Source organism: Heptranchias perlo, chromosome 3 (assembly GCF_035084215.1).
Source record: "Heptranchias perlo isolate sHepPer1 chromosome 3, sHepPer1.hap1, whole genome shotgun sequence".
Classification (NCBI taxonomy): Eukaryota; Metazoa; Chordata; class Chondrichthyes; order Hexanchiformes; family Hexanchidae; genus Heptranchias; species Heptranchias perlo.
Window position 1 is genome coordinate 67,147,440 of NC_090327.1, and position 17,972 is coordinate 67,165,411.

A 17,972-nucleotide genomic window follows, 5' to 3' on the forward strand; every position below is an offset into this window, starting at 1 on the left:
TCCTTTATTTTCTCCCAGAATGTCTTAATTCATACTTATCCTCAATAAATTGCATCTTCCACCTCTGCCCATTCTGCTAACTTGTGTCTTCCTGAAGTCTTTTACAGTCCTTTTCACTATTTGCCAAACCTCCTACGTTTGTGTCATCAGAAAATTTTGAGATTGTGTTTCTTATCCCCAAATCCAAATCATCTACATGTAAATGCCATCCCTATTACTGTTTATATTTGTTCACTCCATGCTACTAGATTCCCTTAAAAGGGTTTTGTTAGTTAACTTTTCATAAATAATCTATGTACAAGGAAAATTATTTTATAAGAAACACTGTCACTTTTAGCGTGGGTGATAAACTGGTGGGTGTGAATCATTATATGCCCTGCCCGATTTTCTCTCTCACTGATTTGAATGGAACTGAAAAATTGGGTGGGGCATATAACAGGCGCCCACGTTGAAAGTGACAATCAGCCCCACAGTTTTCAAATAAATTCCAAGAATCATTGAGTTATTCAATATAATTTATATAGAGTTATCCAGAAAATTTTGCGATGCACAAAAATTCCCCATTAAGGATGTTGATAGAGGTTGGATAAATTAGCCAGCATGTTACAACAATTAACGTACGGACATGTGAATGATAAGGTCAAAAATGTAAACTATTTTGTAGCAAAAAATGCGAGTTTGCTTTTTCTGTAATTGTTATGGGGGGAAAGAAGTTTACCTGCTCAAATGTTTTTCTTCCTAGTTCTACTCATTGTGAAAATACCACTTTCCAAAGTAGGACTCAGTTTCAGGCTCATTTGGTTTGTGCAGTCACACTTTGCCCCAGATTTCTGCAAATCATGAATCTAGAACCTAGGGGCAAAAATCAGAAGTTGGTGTCATAAGTGCACAAACCAAGTGTTCTTGAAATTTACCTCTACTAATGAAAAGAAATAAAACTTAGATAATTTTATAATAGGACTGGGGAGAAAATGTTTTCGCAGGTTAGTTTCTTTAGCTCGTACAGGAAAAAAAAATGAACCAAGTGGTAATGAGGGGCACTGTAGAATTTTGAAAGCTACATAAAAAATAACACTGCTAATTAGAAAGCAAAAATTTGAATGTAAAATAGCACTTTATCACCTTTCTCAGAAACACCCCAAAGCGATTTACATAGAATGTATTATACCGTGCAGTTACTGTTGTTATGTGGGCAAATTAGAGCTGTATATTAGCTTTTGTGACATGTTAAACAATATCTTCTAAAATAATTTACTGTTTGAGAATGTATAATTTACAAATGAAGTAGTTTTTTTTTTTAGAGTTACTTAAGTGGTAATTCTGTATTCAAGAACAGGGTGATAGCAACAACTTGCATTTATATAGCACCTTTAGCATAGTAAAAGCATCCCAAGGCACTTCACAGGTGTGTAATCAGACAAAATTTGACATTAGCAGCATAACACATCTTTACCTTGCCCCTTAGTACCTCCCACTTCTTATAGCTTGAAGTTATTTTGAAAACGTGACACTTCTCTCACCCCATGCACATTTGGATTTACATACTATGAAATTACCTGTAGCGTATAGAGCCTGTGTTGACAAAAATGTCCAGAACATAAAAGGCAATTACCTTTTCTGTACTTTCTCCGCTCTGTTGTAAAACCAATGGACTATACTTCCAGCTTCATGTACAGCGGTCTCAACCAGTCCCACTAATTCTTCCTGGTGGTGACCAGAATGTACTATGTCCCATTTTTGATGATCTAAAAAAGGTACAATGTGAACTTAGAAAGTCTTCAGATAAGCATTGCACTTGAAATTTTGGATTCATTGAAATTAATGAACAAACACTGCAAAAAACATTTTAAAATGAGTTTAACTCTGTATAAAACTACTGAATCTCCCATGACATTGTTCAAAGTCATGGGATATATGCTATTTTATGAAGAGAGGAGCATTATGTTATGTAACACACAGTGAACTATTCCGTTGCTAAAAAGCAAACTTTTATAACCTTTAAGGCCACAAGATTTAATTGCTGTAACATCCTTGAGGTCAATTAGAAGCTAACTGCTCCTAGGGATATTCTGAGGTGAGTTAAAGGGCATTTTCTGTTGCTAGGAAAGTTTCTCAGTTAAATGGAAATGATTGGTTTTCTCTCTCTTTTAATACTTTTATAAAGTTAATGGCGAAGTGTTATGAGCCATGTGTTTAAATGCTAACAGGAATAACCTTACTGCCAAACAGGTTACTTTGGCTAATAACCTGACATATGCAAATGTGTCAAAAAGGAAAATCGCACTTGTAACTTTGAGGTGGAAGATTGCTACAATACCCTGAATCACATCACTAAGTATCAATGAGGGAGGCAAACTGGCCCAACTAGTTCACCCTTTCTTAGAAACCTATGTTGGTTTTTGCAGGAGATTCATTTGAAATAATGATCATACACAGCATTTAATTGCCTCTTGAATTATTGCAGGTTTTGTCTCCACTACCCCAAGGCTTGAACTACCAGTTTATATTCATGTACCCAGAATAGAAAAGGTAAATTTGGAACAGTTAATTGAACCACAACTCAAAAGAAAAGGGAATGAACTAGGAGAAAATCTACCTCACCCTGAAAAAATACAAACCTTTCCAGTTTTGAAAAGCACATTGAAGCCCACTTTGAAGTCTTAAAGAAAAGATTTTTAAGGAAAATTAATGTATGAGCTAAATCATGCAAAATTATATAGCATAGCTCCAGAGCACTTTATGTCCGTTCAAAATGTAATGTTAATTTAGCAAATACTCAGTCCAAGAATAAAATGAATACAACCTTGGTACTGCAACATTAAGATATTTCTAACCACAGGTGTTTCCTTTGTTCCGTCTTTTCTATCCTTCTTACCTTGGATTATTTGGCCTCTAGTATCTTAGATCAATTCTGCTGTTGAGTCCCAACTCATCATACCTTCTACAGTGTTTATTCTTGCCTTGAGATCCAGGTAAGTTTTTTGTAATGTGCCCAGGAAACAAACAGCAAACCCTGTTTGGTTAATTACTTTTAGCTACTGGGCATACCTTAAGATCAAACGTTATTTTCAGTTTACAAAAAAATGAACAAATACATACGATACAGTCATATAATATAGTTGTATATTTACTTTAGTTCACTAGGCAGAAGGATGTCTAATCAATAACAATTGCCACTCTAAGAACTAAGCTAACTCTAAAAATAACTTTTTGACAATACAGTATTTTTCTTGAATTTCTTGTGACTGTTTCTTTGGAATTCAAAGTGATTTTTCTCTTTCAGGAGTTTCACACAAATTGGTTCCTTTCAAACTGATGATTCTGAAATTTTCAAACAGACTCTTTGATTTTATATCCCAGAAAAGAGTTACCAGGACTTCCTGGATAGTAAATATCTCGCCACTCAAATTTAAAAGGTAACAGTCAGTCACATTATAGTTGTAAACAATTTTACAACACCAAGTTATAGTCCAGCAATTTTATTTTAAATTCACAAGCTTTCGGAGACTTCCTCCTTCCTCAGGTAAATGTTCAGGAGGAACTAATTACACAGCATTGTTTAAGTTTGACTTATTTCTCTCCCCAGCCAACAGTACTTGCACCATTATATTGATATAGGCTTGGTACAAAAACATGAATTGTAGGTGGTTAAACTGCTATTTATTGTGACTGGGTTTAAAAGGAACAGCCACTAAATCAAAACTACACAAATATCTCAATTTTGCCACCCACACCAATCAGTATATGGGAACTGCATCTTTAAAGTCATAATACTATACAGTGCCATTTAAAAATGTGGTTACATTCTCTTTAAATTGAAACAGATTTGCTTTTACCCAAGTAATGCTTTGATAACTTATAATATTCACTGTGCTGCAATTTGTAATTTGAAACACTGTATTGTTCATTAATTTGAACTTATTCCAGCTACTTTGGTCATACAGAAGGTCAGGAGAGATAGCAGGGATTTCTCTTGTTGGTGATGGCCATTACCTGCCTTTTGTCAGCTCAAGCCTGGATGTTGTCCATGTCTTGCTGTAAGTTGGTGTGGTCTGCTTCATTAACAGAGTTGTCATGCATGGAACTGAATCCAGTAGAATCAGCAGCAAACAGCCCCACTTCTGAACTCCTAGCATTGGGAAGGTTATTGATGAATTAGCTGAAAATGGGTGGGCCAAGGCCACTGCCGAAGAACTCCTGCATTGATGTCATGTGGCTGCAATGATTGACCTTCAACAACCATAACCATCTTCCTGTGCGTCAGGTATGGTTCCAGCCACTGGAGGATTTTCCCATTGACCTCAGTTTTGCTAGGGCTCCTTGGTGCTATATTCAGTTGAATGCTGCCTTGATGTTAAGGGCAGCCTCTTTAAATAGTGGAACAGGAGTCAGGATTATGTTTTTGCTTGAGAAATTTACCCAAAATGTAGTTAGTTTGCAGTATAGGTTTCCTAATGGGGATTCCCCTCTTTATAATATATATGTTGGAGAAGGAAGAGAAAGAACAGCAGAGAAGCTGAGAACAGTAGGTCCATATGGTAGCACTGCAAAGATCCAGACAGTCTTGCAGATACCCAAATGACCAGGCTGTATAGACTTAGAAGATCGGATTTGAATATATCCCTCAGACACCTTGGAAGAGTTTTGCTCCATCTTATATGGATATCTGCAAACCAGAGAGACCAGGACAGCATTCACATTGTTTAATTTCTTGACCAGTCATTCCAAGGAACAATAAATGACTTCTGCCAGGTTAGCCAATTTGCTATCCATGCTTGCATAAATAATAATGCTCTGTTTGATTGTGCAACTTTAAATCATTTCATTTGATGCAAGGTCAGGACAAATGGGTGATTAGCCCATTAAGTTTTATTGGATTGTAGGGTTTCGATGAGTGATGGGAACTCTAGATTGTATTCATGTGGCCATATGAGCCTCTATTGCTAACCCACACCATTATGTGAATCAAAAGAGATTTCATTTCCTGAATGTTCAATTATGAGAGACTACAGGCACGGGTTTCTGCATGTCAGTGCCCGACATGCAGGGTGCTATTATCATCCATCAGCAGTTCAGTGTCCCTACCCTCTTTCAGAATCAAGGACAAGGTGCTGGTTGGCTTCTTAGAGACAAAAAGGTATCCAATGATACAACAACAACAACAACTTGTATTTATATAGCATCTTTAATGTGGTAAAACATCCCAAGGCGCATCACAGGAGCAATTATCAAGCAAAATTTGACACCGAGCCGCATAAGGAGATATTAGTTCAGGTGACCAAGACCTTTAAGGAGCGTCTTAAAAGGAAGGGGGGGGGGGGGGGGGAGAAGAAGAAGAAGATAGAGAGATAGATAGAGAGATATATCTATATTTTAGGGAGGAAATTCCAGAGCCTAAGCAGCTAAAGGCACTGCCGCCAATGGTGGTGTGATTAAAATTGGGGATGCGCAAAAGGCAAGAATTGGAGGAGCGCAGAGATCTGGGAGGGTTGTAGGGCTGGAGGAGGTTACAGGGATAGGGAAGGGCAAGGCCATGGAGGGATTTGAAAACAAGGATGAGAATTTTAAAATTGAGGTATTCCCAGACTGGGAGCCAATGTAGTTCACCAGGAGGAAGACACAGCAGAGCCAAAGACAGCTGTTGGGAGAGAACTAAAATACAAACTTATCGGAGACTTTCAGTAATTTGTGATCATATTATAGTTATACAATATTTTTTTTTTAACAACAAGGATGTTCCACATAATTTAAAAGTACAACCCTTAGAACATTCCATTCATTGTTAAAAGCACAAGTCCCATGAGGGTCACAATGCCACAAACATTTTTTTCAGATCCAGTGCAACTTTATGTTTTCAGCAAAAAAAAATCATAACAATATTTATGATAACAAAAATGACTGGAACTTTATAATGAGAGGTTAATTAGATTCACCACAGTGCAAAGCCTTTGTGACTTTTCGATTTTTCCTAAGTCTTATTCTAACACTCCTAAGTGCTACCTGAGGGCCTGAAGTCTGAGATGTGGATAGCTGTTCTATGTGACAATAAGCCTCTTAGGACAGAGGTAGTCCTCCTCTCAAGGCTGCTGACTCCTGGGTATGGAGCTGCAACAGATTGCTCCTCTAGGCTTTGAATCTCCACAGCTTTGGCCCCCTGACTTACTTCCACCTGTGAAGGTATCTGAAGGAACTGAGCAGAGAAAACTTTGGCATTGCCTGGGAAGCAGAATCTTTGGATCCATCTCTTGCTCTCTCTCTCTGGGCATGGTATGAGGATATTGATTGCCACTGATCTGTGGGAAAACAGACCTTAGGGAATTACTAATATACCGTAATCCCTGGGCTGCAGTATACTGCAAACCCTCTAAAGTGGGGCCCTGGATATCTCAAAATCCAGTAGATATTACTGTCTCCACTCTGTCACCCAAGGCCTGAATGCAACCACTCAAAGCCTACACATGGAGGTGATAACTTGCCTCCAGCCCTGTGTTCTGTGGTATGTAAGCAGATTCCTCCAGCCACCACTTTTTCCATGCTGCTCTGCATTATTGAGAAGTTCGCTCTGATGTCACAAAGGCATAGTACTTTGCTATCAGCCCCGGCACCTGCTGCACATTTTCAGAGCCTTCTGATTCTCTGCTCGTATCCTTTTTATGGTGGGAACCGGAGATCATAATCCGACTGCTCTTCACCCGGGGGGTGACATTTCCTTAGCCTCTGCTCAGAAATATCCTTCTTCACTGTCACAACTTTCCTTTGGCTCCCTTCTGTGTCATGCAGCACCCAGCATCAACTCCTCATCTAAAGTTTCTATATCCCAGTGACTCTATCTGGGCTGGTGAGTGCAAGTGAGAGGATGAATGACAATGTGGGTGAATTTCTGCTGGCTGTCCATGCTGTTGAATGTTCTGCTATTCAGTCATCCTCTCCCTGCTTCTTCGTTCTTGTTTTCAGCTCCTGTGCATTGAGAAAGACAGAAAAATATGAGTTTCCTGCTATTTACTTTTTGTTTACTGTTCTGCTCATGTAACAGATTCCTAAGAGTATGAGTGTCATAAAACTGATTTTTTTTTTTGATCTTTGAATATTAGCACTTGCCCTGCACAAACCAACTGTGGGTGTGGCACCTCCCATGTCTCATTCCTCTATTGCCTCAGCTGAGTGGGATCCAAATATTTCAATTGCTTCATCCTTTGCCTGCTGGGCTAATGGATAAATATCTGCTGTTTCTCCTCATGTAGCTGTCGCTCCCATGAATTATGTACATTTTTTTCCTGCACGAGAACAGAATGCTTGTCAGGAATAGACTGGTTTATTTGACAATTATTACAGAACTTATATCAATCCTCTTATGGAGTTCCCATAAAGACAGTGATTCTTCAAAGGGCATGCATGCAATACAGGATTCTCTAGTGATTTAATTTAATTGTTCTACAGTTCATTTAGTTGACAGGTTTATTTAAGTACTTTTTAGTTAAGTTTGTTTAGGTACTTTTAAGATTAATATTAGTTTGTAGTCTGAAAACTTTAAAATATAAATGCATAGCAGCTTGCTACCATAACACTTACCTTTGCGGTCCTGGTGATGTCATTCCTGCGCTGGAGAGTGCCCTGAGGGTTAGGGAATTGCCACTCACTACCTGTGCCACATCATTCTGTGGTGACAGGTCTCTTGCCAACCACACCCACTATTTCAGTCAGAAGTATATTTATATCACTCAGATGTTTGATGCTATCCTTTTACTTGTTCCCGTTTGGAGCCATTTCCTCACCTTACGGTCATCTGGTCCAGCTTTAAATCCTGCAGCTGTACCCTCACAACAACTTCCTCAGCCATCTCCCCCGACCATGAATTTTCCAGGCCTCCCAGGTGCACTGCACCAATTATTAGCAGGACTCACCTTTGTCCTACCCAGTAATATTAGAATTAGCTGACCCACGATTTCTGGCGAGGTCAACTCAGGAGCCATTGGGTGAACAGAAGTCCCATCCTGCTGCACTTCGGTGGCGGATTGCAGGACTCGGAATTTTGTGGCCAAACAGTTTACACTGTATGCTACTTTCTCATTTACTGTTTAGTGGCAGAGATAGAAAGTGTAATTCTAGTTACTTTGTGTAAATAATATTTGGCAATAGCAAATGAATTTTATTATAATTGAATAGATTTATCACACATACTGAGTGTAGGATGTTGAGTTTGCAATCTGCAATTGTTTTAACTCTGTGTGGTGTGGATGGCCAACATTTGAATACTTTTGCAACCCTTGCTGGACAAACATGTAATTATAAAATATTTTACTTGCTAATGGTCTAAAATTATCAGCACATAAAAACAAAGGAAATTTATTATAAGTGAAATTTTAAAGGCTATATCATATTTTTTAAGTAGCATCAAGCATAGAAATATAGGAAAGTGCAGTACTGAAAAAGACTCTGTAATCCATTTGGTCAGTTCCAAAAAAGTCCCTCAATCACCTGTCTCAAATATCTATCTATTGTTTAAATATTTCCCTTTTTCCTCCAACCCCATGAACAGTTTCTGGAATTCTAAGTTCCATCCCATATCATATCTTCACAATTATCTAGGCACAGCTGATATTATGGTGCACCTTTATATTTAGTAAACAGTTTTGAAGGTATGTTCTTCAAAAGGGATATTCTGCAGGTAGTTCTTATTCATTTTAATGTACTGATAGCATTATGGAATGACTTTTGTAAGTGTTAGAAATCATGGGCTCGATGTTACCAGGCCTGCGGGTTTCCGGCGGGTTGGGTTTCGGGAGCGTGGTCAACACGCTCGGTGAAATTAGTGGGTTGCCCGCGCGATCGTAGCAGGCAACACACTAATAGGAATCAATTACCTGCTCCTCCGGGGTCCACGCTGCTGGTCTGCACGTCGGTCGGGCTGCGCATGCGCAGTACGATCTGTCAGCTGGAGGCTCTCTAGTTAAAGGGGCAGTCCTCCACTGACAGATGCTGCAACCAATGGAACAAATTTCAGCATGGAGCAGCCCAGGGGGAAGGCTGCTCCCAGTTTAATGATGCCTCACCTCAGGTATCATCAGATGGGGTGAGGAGGAGGGCGAAGACAGAGATCTTCCACCCGGCGGGCGGGAGGAAGCGGCCAGCCTCTGCCACCAAGAAGGCCTGGCTCGAGGTGGCAGAGGGGGTCACCTGCGCAACCAACATATCGCCCACCTGCATACAGTGCAGGAGGCGCTGCAATGACCTCAGTAGGTCAGCCACAGTGAGAACACGCAGTCTTTCCCCTACACTCCGTCTGCCACAACACTGCCCCAACCCCACATCTCCTTCGGCACCGCCAACACTACTCTGTCACATCACCCCTCATACCCACTCAAACCTCATCCTCATCTTACCTCCACCTACTCACCTCGCCAGTACTCATCCTGCCACTAACACGCGACCCAATCCTCATACAATCTCATGGCTCTATCCCATACTCACCCTCTCGTGCATCTCCCTCACGGCCAGCCTCACTCAACCTGCCACCACCTGTGCTGCAGCCACAGGGCATGCATCACATATGTGCAGTAGGCAGCGTAAGGCAAATGTTTCGTGAGCATGAAGGGGGTGCACAAGGGTGTCGGAGGGTTTGCCATGGGTGGTACCTATATTGAATTTCAGAGCAACAAACAGCACACATTATATTGGCACCACCACTGCCATGTCTCCGCGAATCCTGTCTGTTGTGTCCAATAATGCCTGCTCCTGGGTATCACTATGAGGACCCACCACTGATGCCACCCATCGTGTTACTGCAGAGTAGGTGCAGGTGTATTTTCAGGGCTCTTCCGCGCAGACCACTGAGAGACATCGGCAGTGTAGCCGGCTGCACCCTGGAAGGATGCGGAGGAGAAGTTGTGGAGGGCAGTGGTGACTTTGGCAGCGACAGGTAAGCACTTGGTGCTGGGGCCAGCCAGGAGCAGCTCGGCATGAAAGAGCCTGCAGATCTCCACGACTACATGTCGAGCGAATCTGCGCCTCCGTGTGCACTGCTGCTCGGAGAGGTCCGGGGAGCTTCGCCTCGGTCTGTGGACCCTGTGGCGAGGGTAGTGCCCTCTGCGATGCGTCTCTCTCTGCGGTAGCCCTCCCTCCTGCTGTGCAGGTGGGCATGCAACAACACCGTGTTGGGGGGCTCCACGTCTCTGCAGCGGACCGCGTGGACTGCGAGGCTGCTGGGGCTGGTCATGCTGTTCGTCCTCCGAGGGTGTCCACGCACCACCCATCTGGCAGGTGTTGGTCTGAGGGGTTGTGCAGGGTAGGTGGGTGGTTCCTCGGACTGGGGCTGCGGTTTCGTGTCGGTCTGTCCTCTGGCTTGGCGGGGGGTGGTGGGGGGCAGGGGTTGCCCTATGTGACGCGGTGGCCTCCTGCGTGGGTGAGGGCTCTCCCCCGTGGAGTGCACCTTGGCAGCTGCCACAGGCTGCTGGCTGCAACACGCCTGGTTGGAGAGAGACTGTTTCCCCCAGTGTGTGAAACAGTCTGCGATGCAGGTAAAATCCCACACTTCCTCTTTTGACAGCTGATTCAGCTCATTAACTGACCTCAACAAGCAAGGTAAGTACTCTCAAGTGGAGCCCCGCTGGCTTTAATTGCCTGCGGGATTCCCACCAGCAGGGGCCACGCACGCAGCCCCGCACGTCATCGGGGAACCCGGAAGTGGTCGGGATCGCGGCGCGATCCGGTCACGTGACCTCATATCGGGATTTTCGGGGCCCCCCTGCTGGAAACCCGCAGGAAACCCGACCCTAAAATCGAGCCCCATGTGCATAATTTTAGAGTTGCGAAGAACTTGCAAGTATAAATGTTGCCCCATCCCCCTCAATAACAGATATTTTGTGAAGTAAATGAATTTGATAGGATTTTATTTTTGTAAATGAAAAGCTCAGTTACATTATTATATATGATGTGGAGATGCCGGTGATGGACTGGGGTGTACAAATGTAAGGAATCTTACAACACCAGGTTATAGTCCAACAGTTTTATTTGAAAATCACAAGCTTTCGGAGGCTTTCTCCTTCGTCACCTGACGAAGGAGAAAGCCTCCGAAAGCTTGTGATTTTCAAATAAAACTGTTGGACTATAACCTGGTGTTGTAAGATTCCTTACATTATTATATAAAACCAATGAATACAAGTATTCAAAACAAAAAGGATACTAATCAAATGATGTCCAAATCAAATGCTAAACTATAATGTTCAATGCTAGTGGGAGGGTTCTAGGCTTGCATCCAAGCAAATATTTTCCAGGTAGTTGCTTCCAGCAACAATCAAGAGCTCTTCTGTGAGCTATCTGTCCTTGTTACAGTTGCCTATATATCTATCTTAATTGTTAAAACATTTTAATTATAATTTATTCCTATAATATTTTTCCAAAAGTAATAGAAATATATGTTTACAGCATATCTTAACAGTATGATCATACTGGTAAAATAATAGAGAAGGAAATTTTGGGGTGTATTTACAGTACAATGGAAATGGCACCAATGTTATAGTTGTGGTGTAATTCAGAGTCCAATCTGATTTGGAAACAAAATGGAGGAAGTCTCACCTTTGTTTTCTCTGGAATGAAGGCAGTGAATTCTGGCGTTACACTTTGGTTTTGCTCACCTCAACAATATTTTGCACCACCGTTCATTACGGTGTAAATGTCTACTATAGTCTGAGCAAATACTATATATTTTTAAACAATTCATGGTCATGGCTATGAAATATACAAAAGTTGTAGCATTAATCTAAATGTGACCTATACAAACTGAAGGAATTATGCATCCGTATGATAGGAAGGATAAGGTCCAATTAGTTGCCACTCATATTGTAGCACTTTTATCAACAAAAAACAAAGTATATGAAGTTCATGTGAATTCACATAAATAATTCTTATTCACAGCAAGCAAGTTCCTGGGAATGTCTGGCTATTTGTGAACTTAAAGTCAGCCCTGCTATATGGACGTACTACAGGTCCATGCTAACTTCAAGCATGAATAGGATTCCATTAAATTTCCTGAAAAACACAACATAGATCAGTCACCTTTTAAGTTCAGCAGTGAACATACTTCAAATGAAAATTTACTCAAGTATTCTAATCAACTAAATTGGGACATCTGACCCTTTATAGATTTCCAAATGGAAATCCAAAATAGCCTCTTTTCCTACATTATCTTATCTTCCAGGTAATCCACTTTTTTAACCTTAGCTTATAGTCAGCAAGATTCAGTGAAGAGAAATGAGACTTTGGTGTTCTCCTTTTGATTACAAAGGAGAGTTCAGCTAAACATGCAAGCACACGTATCCAAGCAGGGAAAATATGGTTTATGAATGCCAAAAATTTTGCATAAGATGATAAAGTAACTATTTATCAATCAATCATTCATTATGCTGCTCATTGCAGGAGTCCCAAAGGACCCGAAGGCCAAGGCAGCAAAGCACAGCTGTGTCAAATGACATTTCTTTTAGCAGGGAGCTCAAGGGAGTAGCGATCAGGAAAGGTGTGCAGTTCACTCCACATGCCTGATTTGCAATATTCTTTAAAGCCAGTCAATGAAGATTGATTTAGATGCCTCACTTGTAATAGAATTGCTCATTATTCTTACCAAATTCTGGGGATTTCATGTCCTGCAATTTGATAAGAGTGCTTAAGTCAGCCATGGTGCTGCTCAGAAATGAATGTCCAAAATGTCTGGTATCCCTCAGGCCCTAATAGTTGTACAGTTTTCCTCTGTCATATGAACTTATCTGCAGGATAACAGCGATCCTACAGTCTGCTTTAAACTGTGGAAGCATTGTATAGAATGATGGAATTTCATTTTGCTGAGCTAGATGAAATTCTAAAATTGCCATGGTTAGCAATTTCGCATGTGGTTGGAGATCTTCATGTAAAACAAGGTAATTGTGATTTAGTCAACTGCCAAGCAAAGATCAAGGGCAGAGTAGTCAACAATAAGCAAATGCTTAAAATATATATGAGTGAGGGACACCAGAGTCAGGTATCAGGGCTAAGGCCAAGAATTTGACAAGAAGCTTGGGGGAGGTGAAATTCTTTGTTGATAATTTTAACAAAAAATTGTCATGAGTACAAAACAAGAATTTTATCCCCTTAGCTGAAATGTATCCCTAAAATCAGGCATGTAATGAAAGTCAGCTAAGACCTTCACCCAAAACGTCTGGCAAGAGTTTGAGCCATTTTGTTGAACCACAGGACAAACCTGAATTACAACTTGGATTGGAGAGCTTATTCCATTTGGGGAAATAATTCCACAAAGATCAACCTTTGTTGAACCACAGGACAAACCTGAATTACAACTTGGATTGGAGAGCTTATTCCATTTGGGGAAATAATTCCACAAAGATCAACCTTATGTGTTCAATAATCAGAGAGTCAGCCAAAGGCTTGCTAGTAGCAAGCACCAAAACTTTTCCTTTCCTCGAATACTTCCTACCAGTGTGAGGCTTCCGTCAAGTTCAAAATCAACCAGCACAGTAGAATATTTGGAAGGTAAAGAACAATCAGGTATTACAAAACGGAAACTGCTATTAATTCCACGTCTCTAGTGTTAGAACTTAATTGCAATTTCTGCCTGATCTGAGGACTGAGATTTACTTTTGATTACATCTTACAAACACCAAGAATGAGATATCAGGTTTAGTACGAGATACAACTGTGGAGATCTGCACTTTTCAATTAATTGCCTTATTGATCAACAAATGTACACTTTGGTAAGCAAGTTAGACATATACATATATCTATCTATATCTACATGAATAATCTTACGTCCTCATACATTTCCATTATAAATTCTTATGTCCACATTAACATTGGAAAATGCCTATGCAAACTGATCACAATATAATTACATCTTACACCAGTGATGGTGCTTTAGCACCTCAGTTTGACATCTCCCAGCAGTCTGTACTGCAGAGAAACTCTTATGCTCCAACCAATTTTACTTCTCCGCTTCCCAATTTGCTGTAAATTCTTATTTAACTATAACTACAAAATTAAAGTATTGGATAAAATAAGGACAAAATACATGGCATTATAATGGGGATTGAATAATTTAGTGCACCATGGTTTAATTATATACCCTACCTAGTAAGTGAAGGTGGTACTCAAACCTTTTGCATTCAGCAAGATGCGAAAGATATCGAAGAAACTGCTCTACTGTGCAATACAAGGAATACTATGCAGCAAGAGACCAGAACAATGCAACATCAAGTTTGTCCAACTGGGCTAGCCAACATTAGCAGACTTGTTATCTAGCTCAAATGGCCTATACAAGCTGTGACTTTTCCAGTTGCAGGTACTTGCATTTCTAAAATGGTTCCATATACACAGAAAAACATCTTACATCATTTTACAAGGTGGAGGAAAACACTAGCTGCCAAACAGGAAAGAAAGTGGAAAAGTATGGTCAAAGAGAAAGATTATTAGGTGACAGGTCAGAGGAATCTAGAAAGGAGTTCCAGAAGACAGGCATCATGTGCAAAAAAACTGCTACAATGGTGGAGCAGTGGGAGCAGGGAACAAAGGTGTGACCTGGTGTCAGAGGAATGAAGGGCGCATGCGGGGATATATGGCTAGATGAGATCACTGGGGCAGGATGGAGCGAGGCTGTGGAGGGAACTAAAAAGATCTTGATATCAATTTGCTGGATTACGGGCAGCCAGTAGAACTTGGAAAGGGCAAGATTGATGGAGTGAAACATTTTGTGCAAGTGACGACATAGGCCATGCACTCTGAATAAATTCTAATTTTGGGGGGCTAAGGTGTGAAGACAGACTATAGCAGCATTACAGAAGTCAACTCTCGGGTGATAAAGACAGACTAGAGTTTCAGCAGCATTGGGGGAAAGAGGTAACGTCAAAGGTGGGCAGTGCTGCTGAGGAGGAAGAAAACAGACTTGGTAACAGAATGGACATAAGAGAGACAAAGCTTGATTTGGGTTGAGCAGTATGCAGGGTTTCCGCACTTCCAGATTTAGCCTGGGGTGGCAGCGGGGCAGGTAGCAGTACTATTCAGATTGTTCCTTTGAGGAATCCATCAAAGGATTATCCAGGTAATGCAAATGGATGGTGTCAAGAGGCAGGATTTCAAATCAGAGATTCACCAATAATGGTTTCTGAACGATCAAGGACCCCCATTACTATGAAGGACAAAAGTAAAAATGTTGGTTAGGACCTGCATGAATGCACTGGCAGCTTGCAAAACTACTATGTTGGCATTTGACAGAGACTCACCCTTGAGTAACTTACTTAAAAGTTAAAATTAAAGGCACTATAACTGAATGCACGAAGCATTTGCAACAAGATAGATGAATTAATGGCTCAAATAGAGATAAATGGGTTTGATCTAGTAGCCATTACTGAGACGTGGTTGCAAGATGACCAAGGTTGGGAACTAAATATTCCAGGGTACTTGACTTTTAGAAAGTGGGGGGAGGGGAGTAGCCCTGATAATAAAGCATGAGATTAAGGCAGTGGTGAGAAATGATCTTAGCTCAGAAAATCAGAATGTAGAATCAGTATGGGTGGAGCTAAGAAATAACAAGGAGCAGAAAACACAGGTGGGAGTAGCTTACAGGCCCCCTAACAGGAAATTAGAGGAGCATGTAACAAGGGTAATGCAATAAATGTGGGGGACTTTAATCTTCATAGACTGGGCAAACCAAATTGGCAAAAGTAGTTTGGAGGACGAGTTCATGGAATGTATTCGAGACAGTTTTCTAGAACAATATGTCAAGGAACCAACTAGAGAACAGGCTATTTTAGATCTAGTATTGTGTAATGAGACAGGGTTAATTAGTAATCTTATGATCACTCTCCATCCGGGGACAGTGATCATAATATGATGAATTCCATATTGAGTTTGAGAATGATGTAGTTAAGTCTGAAACAATGGTCTTAAATTTAAACAAAGTCAATTATGTAGGTATGAGGGGCGAGTTGGCTAAGGTTGATTGGGAAATTAGATTAAAAGATATGATGGTAGATAAGCAATGGTGAACATTTAAAGAAATAATTCATAATTCTCAACAAATATACATTTCCTCAGTGATCCAACCGTGCCTAACTAGAGAAGTTAAGGGTAGTAATAGATTAAAAGAAGAGGCTTACAATGTTGCCAAAAAAAAAGTAAGCCTGAGGATTGGGAGGGTTTTAGAAACCAACAAAGGATGACAAAGAAATTAATAGAGGGAGAAAATAGAATATGAGAGTAAACTAGCAAGAAATATAAAAACAGATTGTAAGAGCTTCTACAAGTATGCAAAAAGAAAGAGAGCAGCAAAAGTAAATGTGGGTCCCTTAGAGGCAGAGAGAGGAGAAATTATAATGGGGAATAAGGAAATGGCAAAGGTGTTAAACAAATATTTTGTTTCACAGTGGAAGACATAAAAAACACACTGAAAATAGTGGGGAACCAAGGGTCTAATGAGAATGAGGAACTTAAAGTAATTAAGATTAGTAGAAAAAGTACTGGAGAAATTAATGGGACTAAAAGCTGACAAATCCCCTGGACCTGATGGCCTGCATCCTAGGGTTTTAAAAGAGGTGGTTGCAGAGATAATGGATGCATTGGTTTTGATCTTCCAGAATTCCCAAGATTCTAGAATGGCTCCCATGGATTGGAAGGTAGCAAATGTAACCCCGCTATTCAAGAAAGGAGGGAGAGAGAGAAAACAAGGAACTAAAGGCCAGTTAGCCTGACATCAGTGTTAGAGAAAATGCTAGAATCTATTATTAAGGACATAATAACAAGGCACTTAGAAAATCATAATATGATCAGGCAGAGTCAACAGGTTTTATGAGAGGGAAATCGTGCTTGACAAATCTATTAGTATTTCTTGAGGGTGTAACTAGCAGGGTAAATAAAGGGGAACCAGTGGATGTAGTATATTTGGATTTTCAAAAGGCATTCGATAGGTGCCACACAAGAGGTTGTTACACAAGATTAGGGCTCAAATTGGGGGTAATATATATTCGCATGGATTGAGAATTGGTTAAAGGACAGAAAACAGAGAGTAGGAATAAACGGGTAATTTTTGGGTTGACAGGTTGTAAATAATGGGATGCTGCAAGGATCAGTGCTTGGGCCTCAACTGTTTACAATATATATTACCAATGACTTAGATGAGGGGACCAAGTGTAATGTATCCAAGTTTGAAGATACACAGCTGGGTAGGAAAGTAAGCTGTGAGGACGACGCAAACAAGCTGCAAAGGGATATATCGCCCTTCCCACCGTCCAGGGCTCCAAACACTCCTTCCAGTTGAAACAGCGGTTTACTTGTACTTTTTTAAATTTAGTATACCGAATTCGCTGCTCACAATGTGGTCTCCTCTACATTGGGGAGGTCAAACGCAGATTGGGTGATCGCTTTGCTGAACACCTCCGCGCTGTCCGCATGCATGACCCTGACCTGCCGGTCGTTTGCGATTTTAATTCCCTGTCCCATTCCAACCTCTCCGTCTTCGGCCTCTTACGCTGTTCCAATGAAGCTCAACGGAAGCTCGAGGAACAGCACCTCATCTTTCGTTTAGGCACTTTACAACCTTCCAGACTCAACATTGATTTCAATAACTTCAGATCATAACCACTACTCCCATTTTTTCAGACAGCAAGTGCTGGTAATGGTTCTGCTGTTCCCATTTACAGCTACTCCTGACCGATCTTTTGTTTCTTAAACTGTCCCATTATGACCTTCCTTGCCTTGCATCATCATCCCTTTTGTCATTTAATCACTCTTGCCCTCTACCCTATCACAGATCTTCCCTTTTGCTCTTTCCTCCCCTCCCCACCTCCCCCACTTTCCCTGGCTCAGTACTTGCTTAAAAACTAACATCTTTCAGTTCTGACAAAAGGTCTTTGACCTGAAATGTTAACTCTTTCTTTCTCCACAGATGCTGCCTCACTTGCTGAGCTTCTCCAGCATTTTCTGTTTTTAATATTATATAA

At 40.8% G+C, this 17,972-nt stretch overlaps 2 protein-coding genes across 5 annotated transcripts in view; one reads left to right on the forward strand and one right to left on the reverse strand.

Annotated features, from left to right (window-relative positions):
- The window catches only part of chchd7 (coiled-coil-helix-coiled-coil-helix domain containing 7), a 134,198-nt gene that overhangs the window by 89,397 nt on the left and 26,829 nt on the right, over positions 1 to 17,972 (forward strand). The window contains exon 1 of one of the 2 annotated variants that reach the window (XM_067980096.1): positions 15,999 to 16,008. The exons of the other annotated variant lie outside the window; for it this stretch is intronic. The gene's annotated coding sequence lies outside the window, so the exon portion shown is untranslated. Of the gene's footprint in view, positions 1 to 15,998; positions 16,009 to 17,972 lie in introns of those variants that run through there. 2 annotated transcript variants of the gene reach the window in all.
- plag1 (pleiomorphic adenoma gene 1) overlaps positions 1 to 17,972 on the reverse strand; it is a 38,985-nt gene that overhangs the window by 6,827 nt on the left and 14,186 nt on the right. For 2 of the 3 annotated variants that reach the window (XR_010961367.1, XR_010961366.1), the window contains exons 2-3: positions 7,099 to 7,274; positions 5,185 to 6,957 (exon numbers count right to left, since the gene is read on the reverse strand). The gene's annotated coding sequence lies outside the window, so the exon portion shown is untranslated. Of the gene's footprint in view, positions 1 to 1,612; positions 1,746 to 5,184; positions 6,958 to 7,098; positions 7,275 to 17,972 lie in introns of those variants that run through there. The other variant, XM_067980087.1, reaches the window with a different exon arrangement.